The sequence below is a fragment of the Aricia agestis genome, chromosome 11, assembly GCF_905147365.1.
Source record: "Aricia agestis chromosome 11, ilAriAges1.1, whole genome shotgun sequence".
Taxonomy (NCBI): Eukaryota; Metazoa; Arthropoda; class Insecta; order Lepidoptera; family Lycaenidae; genus Aricia; species Aricia agestis.
Window position 1 is genome coordinate 5,399,610 of NC_056416.1, and position 25,301 is coordinate 5,424,910.

Genomic DNA, 25,301 nt, shown 5'->3' on the forward strand with positions numbered 1-25,301 from the left:
CACGATAAGCTTTCAACAACCTTCTGGAAAGTAATATCTTACACGAAAGCAATTTAAAACATTTTTACAGTATCTGGACCAAAATTAAAGAAAAAAAACGCGTTAATATATTATGTATCATCATACTACTTTAATGTTCATGCTGAGAGGGGGGGGGGGGGGGTGGGTTTATTATAATAGGCCAGGGTTTCATTGCAAAATGAACAGTTTAAGTACCTGCAAGGACTAGACGAAGGAAGCATTAAAAACAATTGTAACGTCTAATATTATAACTTAGTTTAGCGTCGAATTGAATCAGCCCCCTCTGTTTACAATCGTTCTTAGGCCGTTTTACCACTATCATCGTCACCGGCACGCCATCGACAAAATTCAAATAAAATGCCACTTTATTACCTTTTTTTATGAAATAAGGGGGCAAACGAGCAAACGGGTCACCTGATGGAAAGCAACTTCCGTCGCCCATGGACACTCGCAGCATCAGAAGAGCTGCAGGTGCGTTGCCGGCCTTTTAAGAGGGAATAGGGTAATAGGGGAGGGTAGGGATGGGAAGGGAAGGGAATAGGGGAGGGTAGGGATGGGAAGGGAAGGGAATAGGGGAGGGTAGGGAAGGGAAGGGAATAGGATAGGGGATTGGGCCTCCGGTAAACTCACTCACTCGGCGAAACACGGCGCAAGCGCTGTTTCACGCTGGTTTTCTGTGAGAGCTCTCCCATATCATATATATATGGCTATAGGTTCCATTTTCTACTGACATTTGCCTAGCGACCCGTGCCGCCGCCATCTGTAGAGACGTAGAGCAAAATGACTCCTATAGTTTAGGTAATAAAGTGGCATTTTATTTGAATTTTTGTTTATGACGTCCCGGTGATAACAGTGGCGGACAAACAGTCTAGAGCAGGGGTTCCCAATCTTTTTCAGCCTGCGGCGCAGTTACACGTAGCAATATATCTTTGTCATGGCGCCCTACTCTACCTAGCTATTAGAAAAAGATATATAAATTAAAAAAAATATATAGAAAATGATTATAGTTAGGTTATGCAGATAAATGATAATTTACAAATATTTAATCATCTACCTGCTTTACATAATTAATATTATAATTTAATTTTATATTACTTATGGTTTCGGATAATGAAAGAGGATTGACTCACGGCGCACCAGGGCGCCGCAGCGCAGTTTGGGAACCCCTGGTCTAGAGCAAATAACTTTACATTCAAACGACCTTGCTAATTGTGATTTGAAATTTAAATTAGGGGTAGGCTAATAAGTCAGGCACACAGTATAACTCAATAAAGCTATAACGTCGAAACGAGCAGATGGATCGCCTGATATGAAGCAACCATCGTATTCGTCAACTTGCGCTCGACGACAGAGGAGTTAGATAACAAAAATGTATGGGGTTCGATCTGGTCAACAGTAGCTTTGCTGCCCGAAAACTAAAAGCTGTTTCTGTAAGAACTCTGTGCCCTGATGATAATATTATGTTTCTAAGAAATTTTCTTTCTATCAGCTCAGGTTTTTAAGATATTTCATTCCATAGTTTCAAAAATCTCGAATTTTAGTCTGTTTCGGAATCACTTTACAACTTTTGAAATAGTTTGTTTTCATGAGTTTTGATAAAATATGTTTAGTAAATATACAATTCTATTATTTAGATCTCAATTTAAATTGAATATTATATTTTTTATTAAAATATGAGAGTTGAAAACTAAACTTTCTTTTTTCATACAAAAATTGTTAGTCCACGTAGTATGAGCTAGGTAAAGCATTTTAAAAACCGTCATAATATTGGGGAAATTAGTCATAACTCATTGAAACAAGTTACATTCTCAATAAGGGTTGATTCAGACTGCAACGCGACGCGTAGACGCATTTCTAAATTTGTATGGATTTGACAGATTTCAATTGCGTCAGACGTCGTGCGAATCTGTCAAATCCATATTAATTTAGAAATGCATCTACGCGTCGCGTTGCGGTCTGAATCAACCCTAAGAAGTGTCTCCCTCTGGCATACATTTATCAAAACTAATAAAAATGAATACTTTCAACTGCAATGTGATTCTGAAATAGACTAAAATACGAGATTTTTGAAACTTTGGAATGAAATATCTTAAAAATCTGAGCTGATAGAAAGAAAACTTCTTAGAAACATATATCGTGCACACAAAACTCTTATAGAAACTGCTACTAGTTTGCAGGCAGCAAATTTTTTTTCGATTTTGTTGACCTGTGATTATTATATATAAAAAATGTGTCTGTCCGTATGCCTGTCTATCTATTTATACCGAAAAATGTACGGTTCCCGCGCAGTAAACGAATTTTGGCGCAACGGAGTCGGAGGCGTCTTCTAGTGCAGGGGTTCCCAAAGTGTGCGCCGCGGTGCCCTGGTGCGCCATGGCTTCGGCAAGTGGGACAGGCGCCGTGAGTCGATCCTCCATCATTATCCGATACCATATTATACCATACCATACCATACCATATTATATCCAAAAAATATATTATTATAAAATAAAATTATAATGCTAATTATGTAAAGCTGATTGATGATTAAATATAAATTGTTTATTACTATTTATCTGCTTTAACTAGCTATAATCATAAAGGTATTTATTTATGTATCTTTTTGTAATAGCTATAGGTAGGGTAGGGCACCGTGACAAAATATCGTGATGTGTAACTGCGCCGCTGACTAAAAAAGATTGGGAACCCCTGTTCTAGTTAATAATAATATGAGTGTTGATGTTAAGACTTAAGAATCGTTTCCATCCATTTCACACTCGGTTGGAACAATTTTCTCATACGAGTTAAGCCTTTTGAACGGCGCCCTCGTAAGTTGTTTATCAGAACGATGCATGCTTTCTATTATACCGGATACTTCTTAAATTATATAGAAAAAGCGATGGCAAATGCCATAAAACATGTATGAAAAGTCAACTCATGCCTACCTAGCATACGCCAACGAGATATCTCACTCTCGAGATAATTAAATTTTGACATTATGAGACGAGTTACTCGTCTTAGTAGTTACTCGTCTCATAATGTCAAAATCTCGACATTATCTCGACCAAACTCTATAAAAATGTGTTATTTCGATGATATATCTACGCGAGAAAAAATGTTGGTCATGCTAGGGTGAATGGAGATGAAGAGACAAACCATCAAACATCGAGAAAACATGTAGAGTGAGATATCTCGTTGGCGTATGCTAGGTAGGATGATATCCTAATACCAGAGACAATGAACGTGTCAAATATTCGTCTATAATATTATTGTACCATCAAAGGGTTGAGTTTAACGTAACGGAACCAATTGACATCGCAATCATGGTTATCCATAATGATCTAACGTGTAGAGCCGTGGTCGTCAAATTGAGGCCCGCGGGCCGCATGCGGCCCGTGGCCGTTATCTGTGCAGCCCGTGACAAGGTAAATTATACGTGGGAGAGCCATGCTTCGGCACTAATGGGCCGGCTCGACCGGAGAAATACCACGTTCTCACAGAAAAACGGCGTGAAACAGCGCTTTGCGCTGTGTTTCGCCGAGTGAGTGAGTTTACCGGAGGTCCAATCCCCTACCCTATTCCCTTCCCTACCCTCCCCTATTCCCTTCCCTTCCCATCCCTACCCTCCCCTATTACCCTATTCCCTCATAAAAGGCCGGCAACGCACCTGCAGCTCTTCTGACGCTGCGAGTGTCCATGGGCGACAGAAGTTGCTTTCCATCAGGTGACCCGTTTGCTCGTTTGCCCGTTATTTCGTAAAAAAAAAATATTTGAATGTTCGACTATGCTACACAATGGTTAAAATTACGCCATATTTAATGATAACGTAACTAGCCAATTTTGGCCGGATGTATCGATAATGTTTAGTTAACAAATGCCAATTCATTCATAGGGCCTAATTACACTTATCGAGTAGAGTGGCAAGACCTCAGAACAGGAAAATAAAGGAAAGACAGTTTTCTCGACCAAAATAATTTTTTGGTCGAGTAATTTACTCGGTAGGTGTAAGAAAGGCCGTGTGGGTTCCACAGGTGGGTGGGTGGGCTCTTGAAGCGTCCTTCACACACTCTGCGGCTCGGTGGCACTTACATTGTCATGTGTAGCCCTCGGCCAGTACAGTGAGACGACCGCTGGTGTAGAGAATAATTTATGTCTGATTAATCCGTGGAACAATCCTTCAAACCAAAAGATTGTATTATTTTGATAACGTATAAAATAATATGTTACTACTTCTTCCCTTAATTTTGATTTCTAATGTTTTAATATAATATTATGTGCACCACGCCGCCATCTGCCTATGAATGCATGTACGCTTGTACAATAATAGCCTACCCAAGCCTACGAGGCTTGTACGCATCCTAACTTAGCATTTTTGTAAAGATATTGTGTTAGTCTTGGATAAGATTTTAGCTCATCTTGGCGGGGGCACTCCCGTGCCCCCAGATTCATACTTATGTACTTGACATAGAGCTAAAGTCTCATATGATGCTACTTTAGGACTACCGCTTGAAAATGTCATAGATAATCTCTAATTATGCGCTTTCATGACTTATTTTAGCAGATTACTAGCTGTTGCCCGCGACTTCGTCCGCGTGGACTTTAGTTTTAATAGTTGTTCCCGTACATCGTCTGAATCGTTTACGCGCAAACCAGAAAAGTATATAGTGTGGGAACTGCATATTTTCCCGGGACAAAAAACATTCCTTGTCCCAGATTCAAATTAGTATCTCCAATCTCCATGCCAAATTTCATCAAAATAGATAAAATAGTTTAGGCGATAATCATAAAAGTTTATTGTGCGGGAACCGTACATTTTCCGGGACAAAATTAGTATTCCTTGTCCGTTCCCGAGACTCAAAGTATCTCCATACCAAATTCCATCAAAATAGATTGAATAGTTTACGCGCAAATCATAAAAGTATATTGTGCAGTAACCGTACATTTTTTCGGGACAAAATGTATCCCATGTTCTTTTTCGGGACTCAAAGTATATTTATACCAAATTTCAGCAAAATGGGTCCAGCCATTTACGCGTGATGTCGTGACCGCTTGGCTTCGCCAGCGTAAATTAGATATTTCACAGACAAATTAGTCCACAAAAAATAGCCTATGATTCTTCACGTAGTCTACTTACTTACTTACAGATAAGTCGGTGAAAAATAACAGAAAAATTCCTCCAGTAGTTCGTGAGATTAGCCCTTTCAAATAATTTCCCCCGTTTTTTTCACATTTTTCTATTTCTTCGCTCCTATTAGTCTTAGCGTGATAAAATATAGCCTATAGCCTTCCTCGATAAAAAAAAAATTCTTTCAGTGTTAGATAAACACTGAAAGAATTTTTCAAATTAGATTAGTAGTGCCCGAGATTAGCGCGTTCAAATAAGCCCTTTCAAATAATTTCCCCCGTTTTTTCCACATTTTCCTCTATTTCTTAGCCACTATTAGTCTTAACGTGATAAAATATAGCCTATAGCTTTCCTCGATAAATGGGCTATCTAACACTGAAAGAATTTTTCAAATCGGACCAGTAGTTCCTGAGATTAGCGCGTCCAAATAAGCCCTTTCAAATAATTTTCCCCCGTTTTTTCCACATTTTCCTCTATTTCCTCGCTCCTATTAGTCTCAGCGTAATAAAATATAGCCTATAGCCTTCCTCGATAAATGGACTATCTAACACTGAAAGAATTTTTCAAATCGGACCAGTAGTTCCTGAGATTAGCGCGTTCAAACAAACAAACAAACTAACTAACAAACTCTTCCGCTTTATAATATTAAGTATAGATTACTCTTAGCATAAAATTAGTATTTCAAAGTGCAATAATAAGCCAACACACATCAATCAAGACTATTTCTGTGGCTTTTGACGGATTTCTTGCATTATAAGCTGCTATTCCTAAGACGATTTTGCTAGTTTAAGGACCTGTGTAATTTGGTCGGGTTATGTCAAGTCAATGTTATTCTGTCGGCTGGGCTTAGCATGGCCCAAAAAATTCTGTAGCTTCGGCAGCAACCCATATGCAGAGGCCAGAGCAGAGGGTGCTACTAGCATAATATACATTATACAGTAAATAATCCGAGCAAAATCTGGCATGTTCAAGAATATTTCATATTTTACTTATTATTAATTCAAAGCATACAATCATATAACTACAATAGTATAAAAGCTAGTAGCGTACATCACGTCTAATGCCATGCTAAGTAAATATTTTTGTTATGGCAATATCGGACAACGGATGCAATGCACGCCGAATAATTTTATCCTGATATACCTTATTTTTTACACATTCACACACACAATCAAACTACACTTTATCACGTACAGTCTTTTTCGGCGACGTTATGCGCGCTTCGTTTAGGAGCCTCCCCCGGAGAAGATGGGTAAAACTAGAGTCGGCACTCTCACCACAAAGGAACAGAAATTCACTTTGTAGCGAGAGTGCAGACGCTCCACCCTCACATTGACATTGTCAAACGTCTAACAAAACTTTCTGCCCACTGACCTCTATAATACACTGGACAGGCGATCGCTATCAATAAAATATGCCTATTTGAAAGTCGCCATATTGGCGCTGATTGCTATGTGAAAGCCATAAAGTCTATGGTGAAAGCAGTAGTGAGTGTACTTGGAACTACTATTTTGTAAATGGCGGTTGTCATTTTCTATATAAATTAGTTCACAGTACGCTCACCGCGGCGCTTCAAATCGGCATAAGAAATAGCTGTCATTTTGTACGGCATAGCCTGTCCAGTGTATTATAGAGGTCAGTGTTTCTACCTCTTTATGCTGGTGTTGCCATGTCGCGTGAAAACATTACAGTAATAATATACCCAATTATTTTTTTAAAATTAAAATCAGTCTTTTTAAAATGATAAAAATATCCATTTATATCGTTACACTCAAATGTACGCTACGTTTGAAATCACCTAATTTTGCGAAGTTTAATAGGGGTAATTAGGAACCTTCTAGAGGAAAATAATTTTCTCGCGAACTTTCATTAATGAATTTTAAATTTTCTTTCTCGAAAGCTGTAAACATTTTGCGAGATCTCATTGTGAGAATGTTATTCTAAAAGTTCAGAGCCCCTAGCCAAGACGTTTTACTATTGCTCCTTTAAATAATCGCCGAGCAAAATGTACGGAATTGACATTTCACGAGTCAAACGTCAACTTTATGTTATCGAACTCTTATGTCGATTCCATGCATTTTGCTCGGCGATTCTATAAAGAAGCGATAAAGGGCCATATCTTACATCACGTTATTTGGTGATTTGTTACTGTCGCAAGCTTTTATCTTATTCCCATTATCCTTGCTTAATCTAAGCTGTCATTATGAATATCTTCTTATATATAAAAATGGATTTTCAAATGTGTTAGTCGCGCTAAAACTCGAAAACGGCTGAACGGATTGGGCTGATTTTAGTGTTAAAATATTCGTAGAAGTCCAGGGAAGGTGTTAAAGTGACACGAAGTTCACCGGGACAGCTAGTCTTATATAAAAAATTCTCGTGTCACAATGTTAGTCACCGTACTCCTCCGAAACGGCTTTACTGATTTTAACCAAATTTTATATGCATATTCAGTGGGTCTGAGAATCGGCTACTGGGTACTTTATATATTGATAAGTGCATTTGTTGAATAAATAATAGTAAATTATTACAACTCGAGACTGACGGCGACCATTGTTTGTGCGACGGGATAGCGATGGACGTTGCCATGGTGACATACTTATTTAGTTACATCAATAAAATAATACGGGCGAAATACTTTATATGGCAAAGAAACGTTTGCCGGGACAGCTAGTATCTAAATATTATACACGGTATAATATATTATCTAAAAAAGGTGGACGTAGTTTTTATGACGCAGTTGGGTAAGAAAGGGTCAACTATTTTAATTTATCTTCAATATCGAATATACTTTTAACCATATGCGCCAAGATAAATCTTTGCCATGCTCTATGGCCTAATGCTTGTAGGATTTAAACTTGAGAGGCATCATTACATCCGTCTAGGTTCAGACAGTATTCAGTAATACTAGACTTAAAGGCGAGACCGCACAATGGCTTACAAGACTACGTTGCAGCAAAGCGACACGACACTTCATGTCCGATAGTACTGACGTTTTGTGTTGCGTAGCTGACGCGTAGTGCTGTTTAGTTTATACGTTTTCTTATACTTGGCTGTGTAGTAGCTTCGCTGTAGCGTCGTACATCACCTAGCGTGATGGTCCCTTGCCTAGAAATCGATTTATAGCATAAAGGCGAACTTATGTATTTTGTTAAATTATTATTTAATCCAGCCGACAACGACTAACATTATGTATACGTAACCGGATCTAACAAGCATGGATCCAATCTCCCTATGGATCTCCCCAATAGTATATACTATTAGTTATTTATTAGTTATCGTACTTAGTTTTCAATTAGTAATGCTTATGCGGGGCTTCCACGGGTGACTATAGCCGCACGGGCGACTGTCTAAATGGCGATTCGGCTACGCCGCATGCGGTTCAAGTCCCAAAAGTAGACTGCTAACCGACATTTGCCAAGCGGCTATTGGCCGCATGTGGCTGGTGACTAAAATCGACCGTGCAAATGCTCAGTCGCAAATATAGATAAAAAAATATACAAAGAGAGTCGCAAGCGATCGCTTGCTGCAAATAAATAGTTTGTCTGCACTGTAGCCTTATCTAAGTACTTTTTTCTTCATTTTTATTGGTCAATTAATCCTCCAATAATGAATCGACGAACGATTTCAATGCCCCTACGCAATGCGACTATTTTACGCGACATTGTCACGAATAGTTTGTCTGCACTGTAGCCTTATCTAAGTACTTTTTTCTTCATTTTAATTGGTCAATTATTTCTCCAATAATGAATCGACGAGCGATTTCAATGCCCCTACGCAATGCGACTATTTTACGCGACATTTTCACGCAGAATGCACTGTAGAACTGTGTTAATGGGGTGGCGATTCGGCTTGAACTGGCGATTTGACTAGTGACTTGCCGCACGGCTAAAATCGACCCGTGTAAATCCACCATTAGGTTAAGGCTTTTACAAGAGGCGGCGCTATAGCGCGATTTGGCGACTATAACGCGAGATGACAAGCAAATGACAGCGCGATCGCGCCGCTATTTAAATAAATCTTTACATACTGTTGCTTGTGATGTCACGGTACAGCAGCAAACCGCGTGTTTGCACCGCATATAAACCTAGCTTAATTTTTGTGCTAAGTTTCGTCGCGTCGCGTCACGTCGGGTGTTTGTGGACGCGGCAGGTGGTCCCGTATCGATCTCTGCGCAACAAGTGACGCCCCGTCACAGCCCGCTGACTGTCAGCTAATGTCTAATGATAACACCCCGCTACTAATAAAATGTACACTGTGTATACAGACGCGGACGGACAGATTAACGGCCGTTCCCAATATTTGATCTATCTCTGGTTTTGCCCTACTAGAGATAGGAATAGCTCACATTAGACATTAGAGACATATATTTTATGTCAATTGTGAGCTATTCCTATCTCTAGTAGGGCAAAACCAGAGATAGATCAAATATTGGGAATGGCCGTATAAGTGTAACTGCCGCAATCAGAGATATAAATTAATGATGATCAAACTTTTATTTAATGAAGTGTTGGACTGATAATATATGTGCAGGCTGATGTCAAAATCTTCATTAAATTACAGTTAAGTGGAATCAGAAATCAGAAGGATGTTGGTATATAAGCGTCGCATTTTGACGAAATTAAGAGCTACATAACCTAACTTATAAGCTACATAACCTAACCTAACTTATATACAGGGTGTAACAAAAATAAGTGATAATACTTTAGGGTGTGTACGTGTTCCTTGTTGAGAGTTCACTGTGAAAGTAGCAGCGCTGAAAGACTAAATTTTATAACTTTTCTGTGGGGAAAATTGAGACGCTCGGGCCCAATGTGAAAAAAAAATCGTCTTTCAGCATTGCTACTTTCGCAGTGAACTCTCTACAAGGAACACGTACACACCCTAAAGTAGTATCACTTATTTTTGTTACACACTGTATTATTTTGATTATTTGGGGACGATTCGATGATGCCACTCTCTGTTTTACTGAACTCTGCCTATGACAGTTTCATGACACTCGAGAAAATTCGTGTTCCCAAATTGAAACTAAATCCAATAAATTATCTATTCTATCTTCAAAGACTTGTCTTATTTATAGAACTTAGACATTGATAAATAATTTTGCAACAACTGGTTTCTTTTCTGAACTATTTGCATAATATATATAATTTATTTATTTTACCATCCAAAAAATGTCTGTCTGATATTTTTGAACCACGGAAGATATTTTGATGGTTATGAATTATTAAGCCCATGCTTCATTTCGATTTACGAATATTCGATCAGCCCCCTTAGACAAAGTATCTTCCGTTAAAAACGATGACGAAATTCGTTATCAAAATTTATGCGATTTGACATAAGTCATCGCTAAATCCTAAATGACATTTCGCTTTCGAATCTAGTCTAATCTAATTATCCAAACTATGGATAACTATGAAGAATAATTATAATTATCCTTTTTGATTGTCAACTGTTTGAACTGTGCTTGTTTAGGAAACCTCGTTAACTGAATAGGGTCGGCGGCGGTCAACTGTCAAATTGTATACAATTAGGGCTCCTGTTAGCACAGTTCCCGGGGGTGTTAATGAGATAAAAACTCAATTAAGTCCCCAAAATAAATAAACGAATTAAAGCAGACCGTAATCGAAATTAAATGGTGGCCTGAAAATGGCTTTTGTGACATTGTGTTTTAGTTCAAATGTGGATAATTACGTTATCCACATTTAAATTGTTCGGATTCCTTTAAACGTACTGAGATGATGTTGTTACTGTAGTGTAAAATACGTTATAAATGTACATTCATTGACCACTAATAAAATATCTAAAACTAGCGGTAATACGGAAAAGGGATGTTGCGAATATTCGCATCCGCATCCTCAAATGCGGAGAATCCGCGCAAATTTGGACATTTGCATCTGCATCCGCATTAAATCAACACAGATTTTCATGCGGATGCGGATGTCTTACGAGTTGCGACAAGAAAGAAAAGGGACGGGTTTGATTTACGAACATCTGCGTAAGTCGTAAGTACGGAACTCTATATTGCGCGTGGCCCGACATGCACTTGGCCGGTTTTTATTAGTGTAGTTATAGCTATTGTCGTTAGGGTACTAGTATATTAATACGTGAGCCATACTAATCTATATATTAATATGAAAAACTATGTTTCCCCTTTGACGAAAAATGGAATAGGTGAATAAAATTTTGCACAGTTATAGTTTATATGGTGAAGGAGAGCATCGAGCTAATATTATTTTGAAATTATGCTTTTTTCATACAGTTTTTTAACAAATAAAAAATTACACACACTACAACACACACTAGGAAAAATGAAAGATTTTTGAGTGACAAGCCTATACATACGAATTATACTCTTTTATTTATGTTTGAAATCTTTTGACAACAAGGTGACAAATGGAAAATGGATTATAGTTTTTTTTTTATGGAATCTTAGATACTATAAGACAATGTTTACACAGCCAGTCTGAGATCAGCTGAGTCCCGGAGACAAGAGTTGAAAAAAATATGATAAAGTCAATATTTTTTTACAAAATATAGGTATTAGTCCTAATGTCGTTAAAACTAAGGTCGAATTTCGACCATTGGGCGATCTCTAGTACTACAAAATATGTGAAAGTGTGTTAGTATGTCTGTCTTTTGCCTTTTCACGCCCAATCGCTAAACAAATTTTGCTGAAATTTGGTATAATTATACTTTGAGCCTCGGGACAGGAAAAAGGATACTTTTTATCCCGGACAAATGTGCGTAACGGAGTTGTGGCATAATAAATCACAACAAAGTAATAATATTTATTTTGTGTTTAAATGCCTGGAGCCTACTTTATAACTAGCTAGAGTAAGATGAACTTTATCAAACTTTATAAAACTTTTTTTTTTATGAAATAAGGGGGCAAACGAGCATACGGGCCACCTGATGGAAAGCAACTTCCGTCGCCCATGGACACTCGCAGCATCAGAAGAGCTGCATGTGCGTTGCCGGCCTTTTAAGAGGGAATAGGGTAATAGGGGAGGGTAGGGAAGGGAAGGAAATAGGGGAGGGTAGGAAAGGGAATAGGGTAGGGGATTGGGCCTCCCGTAAACTCACTCACTCAGCGAAACACAGCGCAAGCGCTGTTTCACGCCAGTTTTCTGTGAGAACGTGGTATTTATCCGGTCGAGCCGGCCCATTCGTACCGAAGCATAGCTCTCCCACGTATAAAAAAACTTGTTCCGATTCAAGGGATTCTACAATTTGGCATCTAAATTTGAAATTAACTTCAGAAATAGACATTTCAATCAATTAACAGAATATTTGGCTCCTTAAACTTTCATTTTATTGTTTCGTATCCCTTACTTTTATTTAGTCATCGCTAAGGTAATTAAAGTTAGGTTGTTCAAGTCCAAACAAATTTCAACTTCGGTTAGTCGTTTAGAACAAATAAAGCTTCGAATCTAAGCTCTGGAATTGTGTAGCAAAGCCTACTTGTACTTTGACGCAACTTTTGTTTGTAACTTTCACAATCGTTATGTTCTGTTATTTTAATTAAATGTAATACTAAAAGGCCCTACTAACCCAAAAATCAAACATCATCCTTCTCTCTTCATACTCACGCCCGTCTTTCATACTCACGCCCGTCTTTCATATGCCAGGTGAAAAACGACGAGGCGGAATCATCGCCAAGTTAGTTTTGACTATGAATAAAAGACGAACTATAATGATTATGAAAATAGTATTTTGAGCAAATTTAGGTTCTATCAATGCCTTTCATCAAAAAATATGAAAGAAAAGACAGCAAACTTCAAGTAAAAATGTGTCTTATACAAAGTTTTGTGTAAAAATAAAACTATCGAGGATTTTTTTTGAGAATTTAATCTTCGTGAACTGAAGTTACCAGTGTAAAAAAATCAGTTTTCTAGTCCTTACAGATTTTGAGATCTAGGTTTAAGTATGTAGTCAAGTTAGGGTCAGGTGCATTCCTAATAAAGCAATCGTTTAAACTCTAGACTGTCTGCGACTTCATGCGTTGAAAAGGAAAATCTGTGGTAATGTTTTGGCGCAATGTCTTTCCCAATAGGCATGATGACTTTTTTTTTCTTGGTGGTAATTAAAGAATCTTTCCGAAAAAAAAAACATCGTTGAAAGAATAATTGTGTGAGCAGTGAGCTAAAAATCTTTCCAAGATATAACAATTCAAAAATCTCATAAAATATTATAGTACCTGAACAAAATGCTCGATAAAAACTGTTACTCGATTATGACGTCACCGTAGAGTAGTTTTTAGGCATCATAGGAGAACTTTGTTCTATCTTGTATATTAAATATTGCGTTTATGAAAGTGGTTTCATAACAAAAGCTGTTTTTAATTGCATAAGTTATCCAATGGTAAATAAATATTTCGTTAATTTATGTAAAAAAATCGACTTATATTTGTCTTTTGAAGGAAACTTTGGAAATACTCATTTTTTACCGTTATATCCTTATTTTAATTCATTAAGCCCCATACGGTCACCGGTGAGTGGTGACCGAGACACAATAGAAATTCTATTGTGTCTCGTTTTTCCACGATCGACGGGTTAGTTTAAAAAAATAGTCTTTGACCTTGTCATCATCTCAATTTTCCAGGTACTATAACATATTATATAATTTTTTTTTTATCAAAAGTAGCTTTGAAGCCATTTCAAACAATTAATCTTCCTCCAATACCTTCTTGTCATTTTTACATGTACTTATAGCACAGAGTATATATTAGTAGTACCAACAGAATTTCCACTAGCGAAACCCGTTTAAAAAAATAACAACTCATGCTACGATACTATAAAGTTCAAATTCCGACCGCGTAGTGCTAGGTGCCTACAATTATATTTGCCTACATGTGCGCTCTCTTTCTATCGCGTAAGAGGTACCCTTTCTGACGAAATCAAGATTGTCACCTTTTAGAAAATAAAATAATCTTCTTTTAATTACTACTTATAGCTACTAATAGCAAACTTTTTTATACTAATAATCAAATTTTAGTAACCCAACGTATATTTTATAATAGTTTTATATTCGAATTTCGATTATAGTGTAGGAGCTGGTCAGAATTTTTTTACAACTTAAACATAGTAGCATTGTGTTTATTTATGTGTAGTATACGGTTTGTTTGTAACAAATTGGTTTATTTGCTATGTTTGTGGATTTTTTTTATCTTTTTTTGTAGTCTTAAATAACTTTATTGAAATATTTCTTTGATTTTTTTCAATTGTTCATATTTATCAGATTAATAACGATTATGTCACAGCGGTTAAATCAGTACGTAGAATATGCGACAAAAAAATCTTGCGCGCGCGTCACCGCTCGCTTGCAAGTGAGTCCCTTGTGATCTGCCCCTTTAAGAGGATACCACAGCAGCTAGAGAAATGAAAAAAAAGTACGTGTAATATCTATAGCTGTCTCCCTTACCTCAAGCCTATACCGCAGAACGCGATAGAGACTACTGCAGAAAATCCAGAAAATCAACGATTCGTTGTCCCCTGATTCGTTCTCCAAAACTTAACCGATTTAAGTACTTTTTTCATTAAAGATTAAAAAAAGGCTTGAGCTGTGTTCCTATGTTTTTCTTTTTTTGTATAATCTATCCAAATCTGTTTTCTGGACGTTTGAACACAGTGGAAAATCTGGCCATTTTTTTGGGTTTTTGAACGTTCATATCTTATTTAATAATTAAATTATGAAAAAAAGGAAAACATAGGGACATTGTATTAGTGGCCGTAGATATTCAGGAAAAAAATTATAACTCTACTAGCATTATCCAGGGAGGAAACAGGGGACAGCGTTTGTATGGGAAAAATGGCGGTGTGGAATCCTCTTAAAGGGGTACTTACAGTTTGATACCTAAACGCGCGAGTGGGACAGGCCTGCTTATGGTAAATTAACTTTTAAGCTTTTTAAACAAGTATTTCCCTTATATTAAGTATATTATTATGTATTAGAGTGGCTTTTATGTAATAGCGAATCTATTTAGTTAATAAGACACGAGCGTGGATATAAAATTTTAGATGAATCATAAACTTTTATCGCTCCAAGTACACATTTGGGACGAAAAATAAGTATAATAACCACACATTAGCTTTTATTATATTTCTGATGTAAGTGCACGCACCACAAGTTGAGGTTATAGGACAACACAATTTTTTGCTTAATTTGCTGACGTGCTGTGCATCTATTGAGAGCATTATCATGCAGACATTAATTTTGTTTAGAATTTTTATAGACAAACATAACAAAAAGTTTACAATTAGGCCTCTAATGATTACGTTCCTTAGAATTTTAAATCTTAAAGATACTTAGCCAAATTGTTTGTGATAATAAATTTATAATAGCAATATTTTAAAGTATAAAAAAAAAGATTTGACACAACGTGTTGGAATGGCATTTGCCATAATATCATTTAAACTATGTTTTTAATAATCTTAAATAATGAAATAGGATATTATATTACTCCAATATTTTCACTAACTGCTGCAGAAGTTTCGTCAAAATTGGCTCTGGAATGCATTAAGACGTTGAACATGCTAGGAAGAGACAACAAAATACGCCTCGTATGGATCCCAGGCCACAGTAACGTCCTCGGCAACGAAATCACAGACGAACTGGCTAGGCTTGGGGCCGAGAGTCTCATATATGGCCCAGAACCGGTCTGCGGAATATCTCCCAGTACTACAAAGCAAGTGCTCGAGGAATGGGTTCGCGAACTAAGCAGGAAGCAATGGGTTGTGGACTTGAGCACTCCAAAACACTAATTCCTGGCTTCAACAAGAAACTGTCAGAAATAGTGCTAACCATGGGTAGGAATCAATTAAGAATCTTTACTAGAAGTCTAACTGGGCACTGCAAGCTCAATAAGCACCTTAACAGAATAGGTTTTAGTAGCTTAACGACTTGCAGATTCTGCGAGGAGGACGAGACACCTATATACCTTCTCCTTGACTGTCCTGCTAGCTACAGAGTAGAAACAGGCACCTTGGTCGCTACGTATACTACACAGAGGAAATTCGTGGCACCAACGTCCAACCCCAACCGCTTCGTTCAATTTATGAGCAGCATTGGGTTGGGGACGGTACTCTAATGCGAAGGAGTCACAATAGATCCTCAAGGGTCGCAGTGACATCAGGGCTACTTGACCTGCCTTCAGTAAAAAAACATAATAATAATAATAATAATAAGTGGCAACGCAGTATAACATCTATATCGTAACAGTTCAAAACTAAAGATTTATTGGACAGTAAATGCGGTAGTTTGTCAATGGAATAAATACATAGTGTCAGGGATACACATTGCCAAATTTGTTGATAATTAATCTTAAGTGTGCGGAGCCCTAATGGGCGAGGGATCAAGATATACTGGTCCTCGCATCGGTAATTATGGAACTTTTCAAGTAAAACGTTGGTTCTTCTATATAGTATTGGATCCGACCGTAAAATCCTGCAGGAATCGTTTTTTTCGATCAAATTTATTTTAAAATAATCTTTAGAACGTATAGAATGGATTAATGTTGGGTTGCCTTTTCAAAAGTAGCCGCAAGTACCTCTAATTGTGTAAAATGAAAGCCCGTAATACAAATTTGCGTGTATTCAATGGAAAAATAAGAACTAAGAAGGAATGACATTGAGGAATGACAGGACACTACGCATAAAAATAAAAACGCCTGTTAAATAAAAATTTTACGGTCGTATCTTAGGATAATACGTTATTTGTGTGTGAAAAATAAGTGACGTAGAATGATCTCTTGCTTCTGCTATTTTTAATCGAAAGCTAGATTACCAGTGAACTTTGTTTATTAATAACTCCTTTATTATGTACCATCGAGGAAGTTGATTCCTATGCAATTGACAGACCAACGTTATTTGGTCGAATATGTCAATTCAATGTTAATTGTGATCGGCTGGGTTTGACGTAACGCGACCAAACTACTTAGGTCCCCGATTTGCATAGGAATCAACTTCTCTGATAGTACATACATTTACTTATAACAATAAACTTCAAAAATAGACTTCTAAAAATAGTTCAAGACCAATATAATCCGGGTCCTTTAAAACAACTGAAGACTAGTAAGTATTCCTTAAACGGCAAACAAACTTTTTAGATGCTGAACTAATTTTGATAAAGTTTGGTAAGGAGATAGATTGAAACCCGGTAAAGATCATAGGTAAGTTGAAGAAGAATGAATTTCCGCACGGTAAACGACTAGTATTTTATAATACCTGACAAAAGAGTATGCCAATGCAAAGAATTAAAATACCATTTTCATGAAATATAAATCGTTAAGAGTCCAGTGTCCCCCCATTCTACCAGCTGAACTGTTGCTTCTGGAAATGTGAAAAAATTCACGGGAGTAAGAATTTTTTTTTTTATAAAATAAGGGGGGCAAACGAGCAAACGGGTCACCTGATGGAAAGCAACTTCCGTCGCCCATGGACACTCGCAGCATCAGAAGAGCTGCAGGTGCGTTGCCGGCCTTTAAGAGGAAATAGGGTAATAGGGGAGGGTAGGGAAGGGAAGGGAATAGGGTAGGGGATTGGGCCTCCGGTAAACTCACTCACTCGGCGAAACACAGGGCAAGCGCTGTTTCACGCCGGTTTTCTGTGAGAACGTGGTATTTCTCCGGTCGAGCCGGCCCATTCGTGCCGAAGCATGGCTCTCCCACGTATAAAATCTATATATAGAAATATGCTGAATTTAAAAGGAAAACTATCACGGCTAAGAATACTTAAAACTTATCGAATAATTCTGAATTAAAATAAAGCTGCATTTGTACTGACGCGGACGTGCTGGTCAGTACAAGTGAGATAAACTACTTGGAGTTATGCTTCTGTTTCCAGCACTAGAGATAAGTTTAAGAGCTGTGCTCACTCTGCGAAGTTACTCTTAACTTTATATACAGTTATAGTTATATAATATCTTATACACTAATTATTTTTTCCATTATAACAAAAAAAAAAACGCTGGCCCCAAAAAAGTAGCCCCTTATTATGTTTTAATTAAAAATGAAGATCGCCATCTTTATGCTCTAACTGTGCAGGCAGCGTTTTGTATGGAGTTAACAATCAATATGCACCATCAAAGAAATTGATGCATAGGCAGTTGACGGACGTCGTCCGGCCTACATCATTTCGTCGACTTATGTCAATTCAATGTTAGCTGTGTTCGGTGAGATGGGCTTGACCACATATTATTTTTCCTGTTCTGAGGGTTTGACTTAACGCGACCAAATTACTTAGGTCATCCATCTGCCTTGGGATCAAGTTATCTGATAGTACATATCATCGGTTGGGCCTCAGTGTGGCCAGAATCGAAAGAGACGCCGCCAAGTTGTAAAATACCACTAAAAGAAACAGCTGTTTTATATTGACGGAAACCATCATAACATTTTAAATTATAGCAGCGTCACATCCAATCCCCTACAACATTGACCCGCCAAAACAGTCCCATCCTATTTTTTTTCTTATAAGTGACACGAATGACGGATCAATTTGAGAGCACCAGGGTCACCGATCAGGCAATTACACCGCGCCCAGTGCGGAAGCGTCTGTCAATTCACGCTCCAAAAAATGTGTAAGAGCCAATCCACACGGCGCGTTGCGTCGACGCAGCGCTGCCGTTTGACGCATAGCCGGCCACACGCCGGAGGCTGCATCATCGAAGCGTTATATTAGATGCATTTCTAAATTTATATGGATTTGACAGATTCGCAAGACGTCTCACGCAATTGAAATCTGTCAAATCCATACAAATTTATGCCGCGCCGCGTTTCGCCTTGCCTCATCGTGTTGCGGTCTGATTTGACCCTAAGCTTTAACACCCCCTTCCGCTTCGTCTCGGGGGCTGCTGTCCGTCATTTGTACGTTGCGACGACGTAGCGCGTCGCGTGAACACCTTGGTTATTTGTATGTTAAACAACGCAACGGCAGCGCTGCGTCGACGCAACGCGTAGTGTGGACAGGCTTTTACCCAATATTTGCGACCTCCTTTTCACTGGACGTCACAGATCTTTCTTATATAAACGTGAGTCGTTATTGTTGAGGTTAAGCGCGACCAGGCAGCCTTCTTAGTAAGGCTGGATTTATATGCACACGCCCGAACGCGCGAATTGGCGTCTACACCGCGAGATTACAAACAAACGATTTAACCGATAACCCATCAAGCCCCAAGCGGCACCCGGCTCCGCACAACAATTGAAAAGCTATTATGTCTGCTATTCCCACGACCGAGGTATTAATACCTATAATAAAGCGGCGCGGTCATTTACATACATTTCTCTCTTGGTATAGACGCCAAGCACGTTCGTGCCACCGCATTAAACCACCCTAAAAATACGGTTTCCTGATAAAGGAATTGCGGGCAACATTTAGGTAGTAATAGCTTCAATTAAGCTGTAAGGTAATCGTGTAATAAATGAGCTGAACCAATATCGACTGTTTGCGGGGCACCAGGTGATTGCTATTGAGTGGTTCCCGACAGGCTGTGACAATATTGATTTAGTTACAGCTTAAATAACATACAGTACAATACAACGACTCTATGGTTGCATGGTACCTAAGTTTACATCAGAGGACTTTCGTGTTGATTACGACTGTTGATCCTACCCCCAGCTGTTGTGCTGGGAATGTGTGGGGAGCCAATTTATTGTCCGTTACACCAATCAACTGTATCACAGAGTTTAGTATTACGCGCTTGATATTCCAATTTGCTACCTAAATCTGAATTCAAAATGTGCGTGCACCCGATTCAAGTAGTAAAAGGTGGTCTACTGTTATTATTCATATTGTAATTTGTAATAGTACGGTCAAATTAAACTGACATAATATTGTCGGCGACTTCGAGCGCTTTCATAATACTTGAAACACCGCCTACGTTTGTTTGCATACAAATAATACCTCCCACTAGGGTTGCCAACCATACTGTTTTAAACAGTATTATACTGTTTTTCATTAAATTATACTTTTTACTGTTGAAGAAAAATAAAGTATACAAAATACTGTTTTCAGCATCAAAATGTCAACACTTTATTATGGCATATTAAACCAAGACGCTCAGACTTTTTTTTAAATTTCAGGTTAGTTTTGACAGAAGCTCTAATTAATTCCTCGATCGCACTGTTCATTTTACTAAAATACTGTTGAAAATACTTCAGAGATCTGAATATACTTTATTTCTTGCCAAACAAGATGGTAACCCTACCTCCCACACCGGTGTGATGACAGTTAAAGTGCCAAAGTGTGTGCGATGTAGAATATCTCTACTCCTATAATGCAACACTCTCTTTAGGCCCAGTAGTCCCTAAAATTAGCAGGTCGATGTCTGTCAGTACGAATATCGACGTTAAGAACATTAAAATAACATTCATATCAGCGCGCCTTGTACAGTGGCTGTTACGCGCTCGCCGCGTGCCTTGATAATAGAAAATAGGAGTAAAAACCTTTTGTTTTTAGTATTACACAAATCAAATATATCAAATCGTTTACGTTAGGTATAATATTATATTTTTTGTTTTTTCTAGAAAGTGTGTAATTTAGCCATAAAATGATTTAATTATGAAAAACAGCGTTATAACAGTCATCTTTGAGATTTTTTTTTATCGAGCAGAATTTTTCAAATTGTGTACTGATATACACTTTTCTCAATTTTAAAGTTGCTACAACCACATCGCCATTATAATGGAACAACAATGCAGCTTCAATTTTATTGAAGGCTGAAGAAAATTGAAGCTGCATTTTTTCTTATAATCTATTTTGTAGTAGTATATATATTTTGATCTTTTTCATTTGAGAAAAAGAAAAATATGTAACCGAATTGAACGGAACATTTTAATTAAAAATGATTTTTATGAAATATAATATTTTCTTAACGTCTCTAATATATAAGGTATAACAAAACTAAGTGATAATGAGTGTGTATGGGTCCTCTGTATAGAGTTAGATGTAAAAGTAGCAGTGCTAAAAGAGAATTTTTTGTATGGGAAAATTCCAGACAAAGCTGCCCATACAAATCACAAAAAATTGCTCCTTTAGCACTGCCTCTTTCAGATTGACATCTGTATAAGGGACACATGCACACCCCAAAGTATTATCACTTACTTTTGTTACACCCTGTATAATGCCGTAATAGGAGAATATTAAGGGTATATTTGTAAAGAGATGTCGATAAGTTCGCCGACTCATCGATATCGTAATCCCCCAAGATCCGGTGACAAATGCTCACTGCGATCCCGATATTTTGTGTGGGATTTGGCCCTTAACATGTGAGATAAGATTGTTCAAACACTTGACTGTTAAGACGCTCCCCCTACGGAGATGCCGTAATTTATCGTTTTTAGAGTCTTATAAGCTACACTACAAAAGTATAATAAACTACAGCAATAACCTTCAGCATATGAACATTCCTTTCTCCGTTATAAATTTCCTATTTTTGTTTATTATACTTATGATAATATCAGCTTCCGAGGTAATACCAATTTATTAAATTCAAGCATACATTCGGCTGTATCTCCCTAGTACCTACTTATAAATTACGTTTATTTGAAACACACACCAATAGATAGACAATTTCATTAACTACATAATATTTTCGGTTTGAATTTTAGGTCAATTTTGAACTAAGATAAAAAAAATGGATTTTGGTGCGATCTCGGTAACGCGGCAAATGTATGGTCAAGGTCGTTTGCTCAGGAGATGGCCTTAACATGTGACATAAGATTGTTCAAGCTGTGACTGTTAAGATGACTTTCTGATCTTTGCCGTAAGCGACCGCGAGTGACTAAAATTCAATTAAAATGCCATTTTATGAATTCGGCTATAGGTTTTATTTTGCTCTACACGCCTCCGTGGTCTAGTGGTATAGTGCGCGGCTCTTGACTCGGAGGTCGTGGGTTTGAGTCCCGCGTTAGAAACATGTTATTTCCAAGTTGGGTTAGGATAGTGCAGGCTGATCACCTGATTGTCTGACAAGTAAGAAGATCCATGCGTCGGATGGGCATGAAAAAAGTCGGTCTTGCGCCTGATCTCTCGCCGGTCGTGTCGGTCTTCCATCCCACTGGGTTATATTAGAGTAAAGGAATAGAGATTGCTCTTGTGTACTGCGCACACACTTGGGCACTATAAAATTACTCCTGCGTAGCTGGCCTGGTTTCAATGAAACCGGCCACCGTCACTGAAACCGGTGTGGGAGCTATTATTTGCTCTACAAAGCAGGTAGAAAATGAATATAAACTCGCTTAAAAACAGCTAAATCGACTTGGCTAAGTTTAGTGTTGAAATATTCGTTTGGAAGTCCAGGGACGATTTAAATAAGGGTCAATTCAGACCGCAACGCGATGCAAAAATCTACTTTTCGCCATCATTGTTATTTTATAGAATAATATATTTTTACGCTATTAAACCACCAATATAAATAAAACCACCATTATATCATACTGGATTATATTTATTTAAAGTATCATACACGGCATACAGACGTTCCAGATGATACAAAGGACTATGACAATATAATTTTACTGCATTACATTTTACATTCTTGGAGATATCGGGATATAATTTAAAATTACGAACGAGCAAACGAATCATCTGATGGAAGGAATATTCGTCTAAGGACATAACCAATATACGATGTAATTATTTCAAAGGTTCACGCAAATATTGTTTTTTAAATCGAAGCTATCTAAAAGCGAAATAAGTACATATTTCAATAATATTTCGAAACTTACCTGAACATTTGAACTTTATTAAGGTACCGTTCCGATCAACGCGGCAAGCACGACAGACAAAAATTTAAATAAAATGCAACTTTATGAACAATAGGCTATAGGTTTCATTTTCTGCCGATATAATAATAACTCCCACACCGATTTCGGTGACGGTGGCCGGTTTCATTCAAACCAGGCCAGTTACGCAGGAGTAATTTTATAGTGCCCAAGTCTGTGCGTCCGCGTCGTAGGTACACAAGAGCTGCACTCTCTATTCCTTTTTTTCTCATAACCCAGTGGGACGTAATACTGACACGACTGGCGAGAGAGAGAGCAGGACCGACATATTACATGACCATCAGGTGATCGGCCTGCATTGTCCTAACCAAACTTGGAAATAACATGCATGTTTCCAACGCGGGAATCGAACCCACGACCTCCGAGTCAAGAGCCACGCTCTTAACCACTGGAGGCGTTTCTACCGATATTGGTCTAGCGAGTAGCGACCCATGTTGTCTTAGTGGCGTAGAGCAAAATGAAACCTATAGCCTAGGTCATAAACTGGCATTTTATTTGAATTTTTGTCGGTCTCGGTCGCTCGCGGAAAAGACCGGAAAACCACTTTTGAAATAAATGCTTTACTCCCGAGATCTCTAATCCATTTATAATATCAAATCCATTTTGTGCAATATGCAGTTTGGACAAGGAAAACAAGAGCCGTATTATATAGGCCGCGCAAAACTTTAAGATCACTTGGTAAAAAAGGTTCCATTTTTAGTTTTATGTCTCTTTGGTGGGATGAGAACGCCGATGGAGACACGATATTGGTAGATTAGCGATAAGGCTCGATTTATATGTAACCGCGCGAACGAGCGGCTTGGCCGCTACAGACTACACCGCGAGATCATAAGCATAATACGAGTATATTATAGCTTGACCGCTGTAAAGTCGACCCTCGTAGCATACTCGTAGCATACTAAATGTATGCTACGAGTATGCTACGAGGGTCGACTTTACAGCGGCCAAGCTTTAGTATGTAACTTTAGATTTATTTAAATAGCGGCGACGGTGATCTGCAGTTTTTATACTAAATTCATATCTGCAATACACGGACCGCTCGAGCAGTTCTTGAGCGGTCGGTGTAAATTCTAACGGGACCGCTCTAGAGCAGTCGGTGCCAACTGCAATTTGCGGTCCGCTATGACCAGTCTAATGTCGGCACTACTTAAAGGCGAATGCGTTGGCCGACGCGTTGGCCGGCGCGCTGGCCCAATGTGTAGAACGGGCGTTCACACGTTGGCGGTAGGTATTTCGCCTGTTCTACACATTGGGCCAGCGCGCGGGCCAACGCGTCGGCCAACGCGTTCGCCTATATCATATAGTGCCGACTTAAGATACAATTGCTTGTGATCTTGCAGTGTAGCCGTTAAACCGCGCGTTCGGATTCATAATATAAATCGAGCCTAAGTGCGTCACTAGTTTTCACCAAGAATCTTTAAAAGCGACCGCAATCTTACAATTTCAAGTTGGTCGACTAGACGGTCGTACAACTAAATTGCAACTTTTTAATTGTGGATAATCGGAAGGGAATTGCGGTCCTGATCCGATTGGATCTCCAATTATTTAGTTGTACAATTTAGTTGGAAAAATGTGCGAGCTCTCTTAAGTCGCTATAGCTATTGGTATACGATTTAGTTGGCCAACTTGAAATTGTAAGTCTGCAGTCGCTCTAAGTGCGTTATCGGTAGATGATGAACACTCTACACATTGCCGGGTTTCGCCAAGAATCTTTAAGTTGTGTACAGCCTATACAAACTTTCAAATTCACTTTACCTTACTCCTGATCAATTTATTTTACTTACTCTATACACATTTTCAAATACATCATTAAAATCTCCAATAAATTGCGTACAATATAGATGTACCCTTAAATATAATCTTACAATAATTTGTAGAAATAAAATGATAGTTACATTAGTCTCTTTGTAATAATATATTATATATTTCATATTATCATCTTCTCCGAAGACACATGTAGATACATTTTTCGAATCATCATTTTTATTGAATTACGTAACATTTTTATTGAAATACGACACAATTACAATATAAATTAAGAGATACATACACTAGTAAGCTGACGATGGTAATAAAGATATTGTTAAATAAATTCCATAAAAATGCTACGACATAGGTTTTTCCTACTCGGATTTGACGGTATTAAGATTATTTCAGGCTTTCGACCCAGTTCTATATCAAAAGCACTCACAAAATGTTATACTTTAAATGATGTTAAACATGTTGAATAGAACTCAAATTAGCGTTTACCTTCATTTGAGTGAAAAAATATATTCACGAACCCACCTACCTACCCTCCTTCCTCCCTTACTAATGAAATAAAAAGAGCTACACAGTGCTTACAGATGTTTTAATCATAGCGGGTTTATATTATTGCAATCCAGTGATTCAATCCAG

General features: G+C 38.0%; 2 long non-coding RNA genes across 2 annotated transcripts; one reads left to right on the plus strand and one right to left on the minus strand.

The window, feature by feature from the left end:
• The first annotated feature begins 2,240 nt into the window (after positions 1–2,240).
• LOC121731742 lies at positions 2,241–24,127 on the plus strand. Its single transcript, XR_006036280.1, has 3 exons — positions 2,241–2,251; positions 12,263–12,268; positions 24,035–24,127. It is a non-coding gene; the product is annotated as an uncharacterized LOC121731742 (long non-coding RNA).
• LOC121731741 lies at positions 7,521–19,358 on the minus strand. Its single transcript, XR_006036279.1, has 3 exons — positions 19,276–19,358; positions 17,438–17,440; positions 7,521–7,530 (listed from the first exon to the last, which is right to left on the minus strand). It is a non-coding gene; the product is annotated as an uncharacterized LOC121731741 (long non-coding RNA).
• Positions 24,128–25,301: the final 1,174 nt, after the last annotated feature.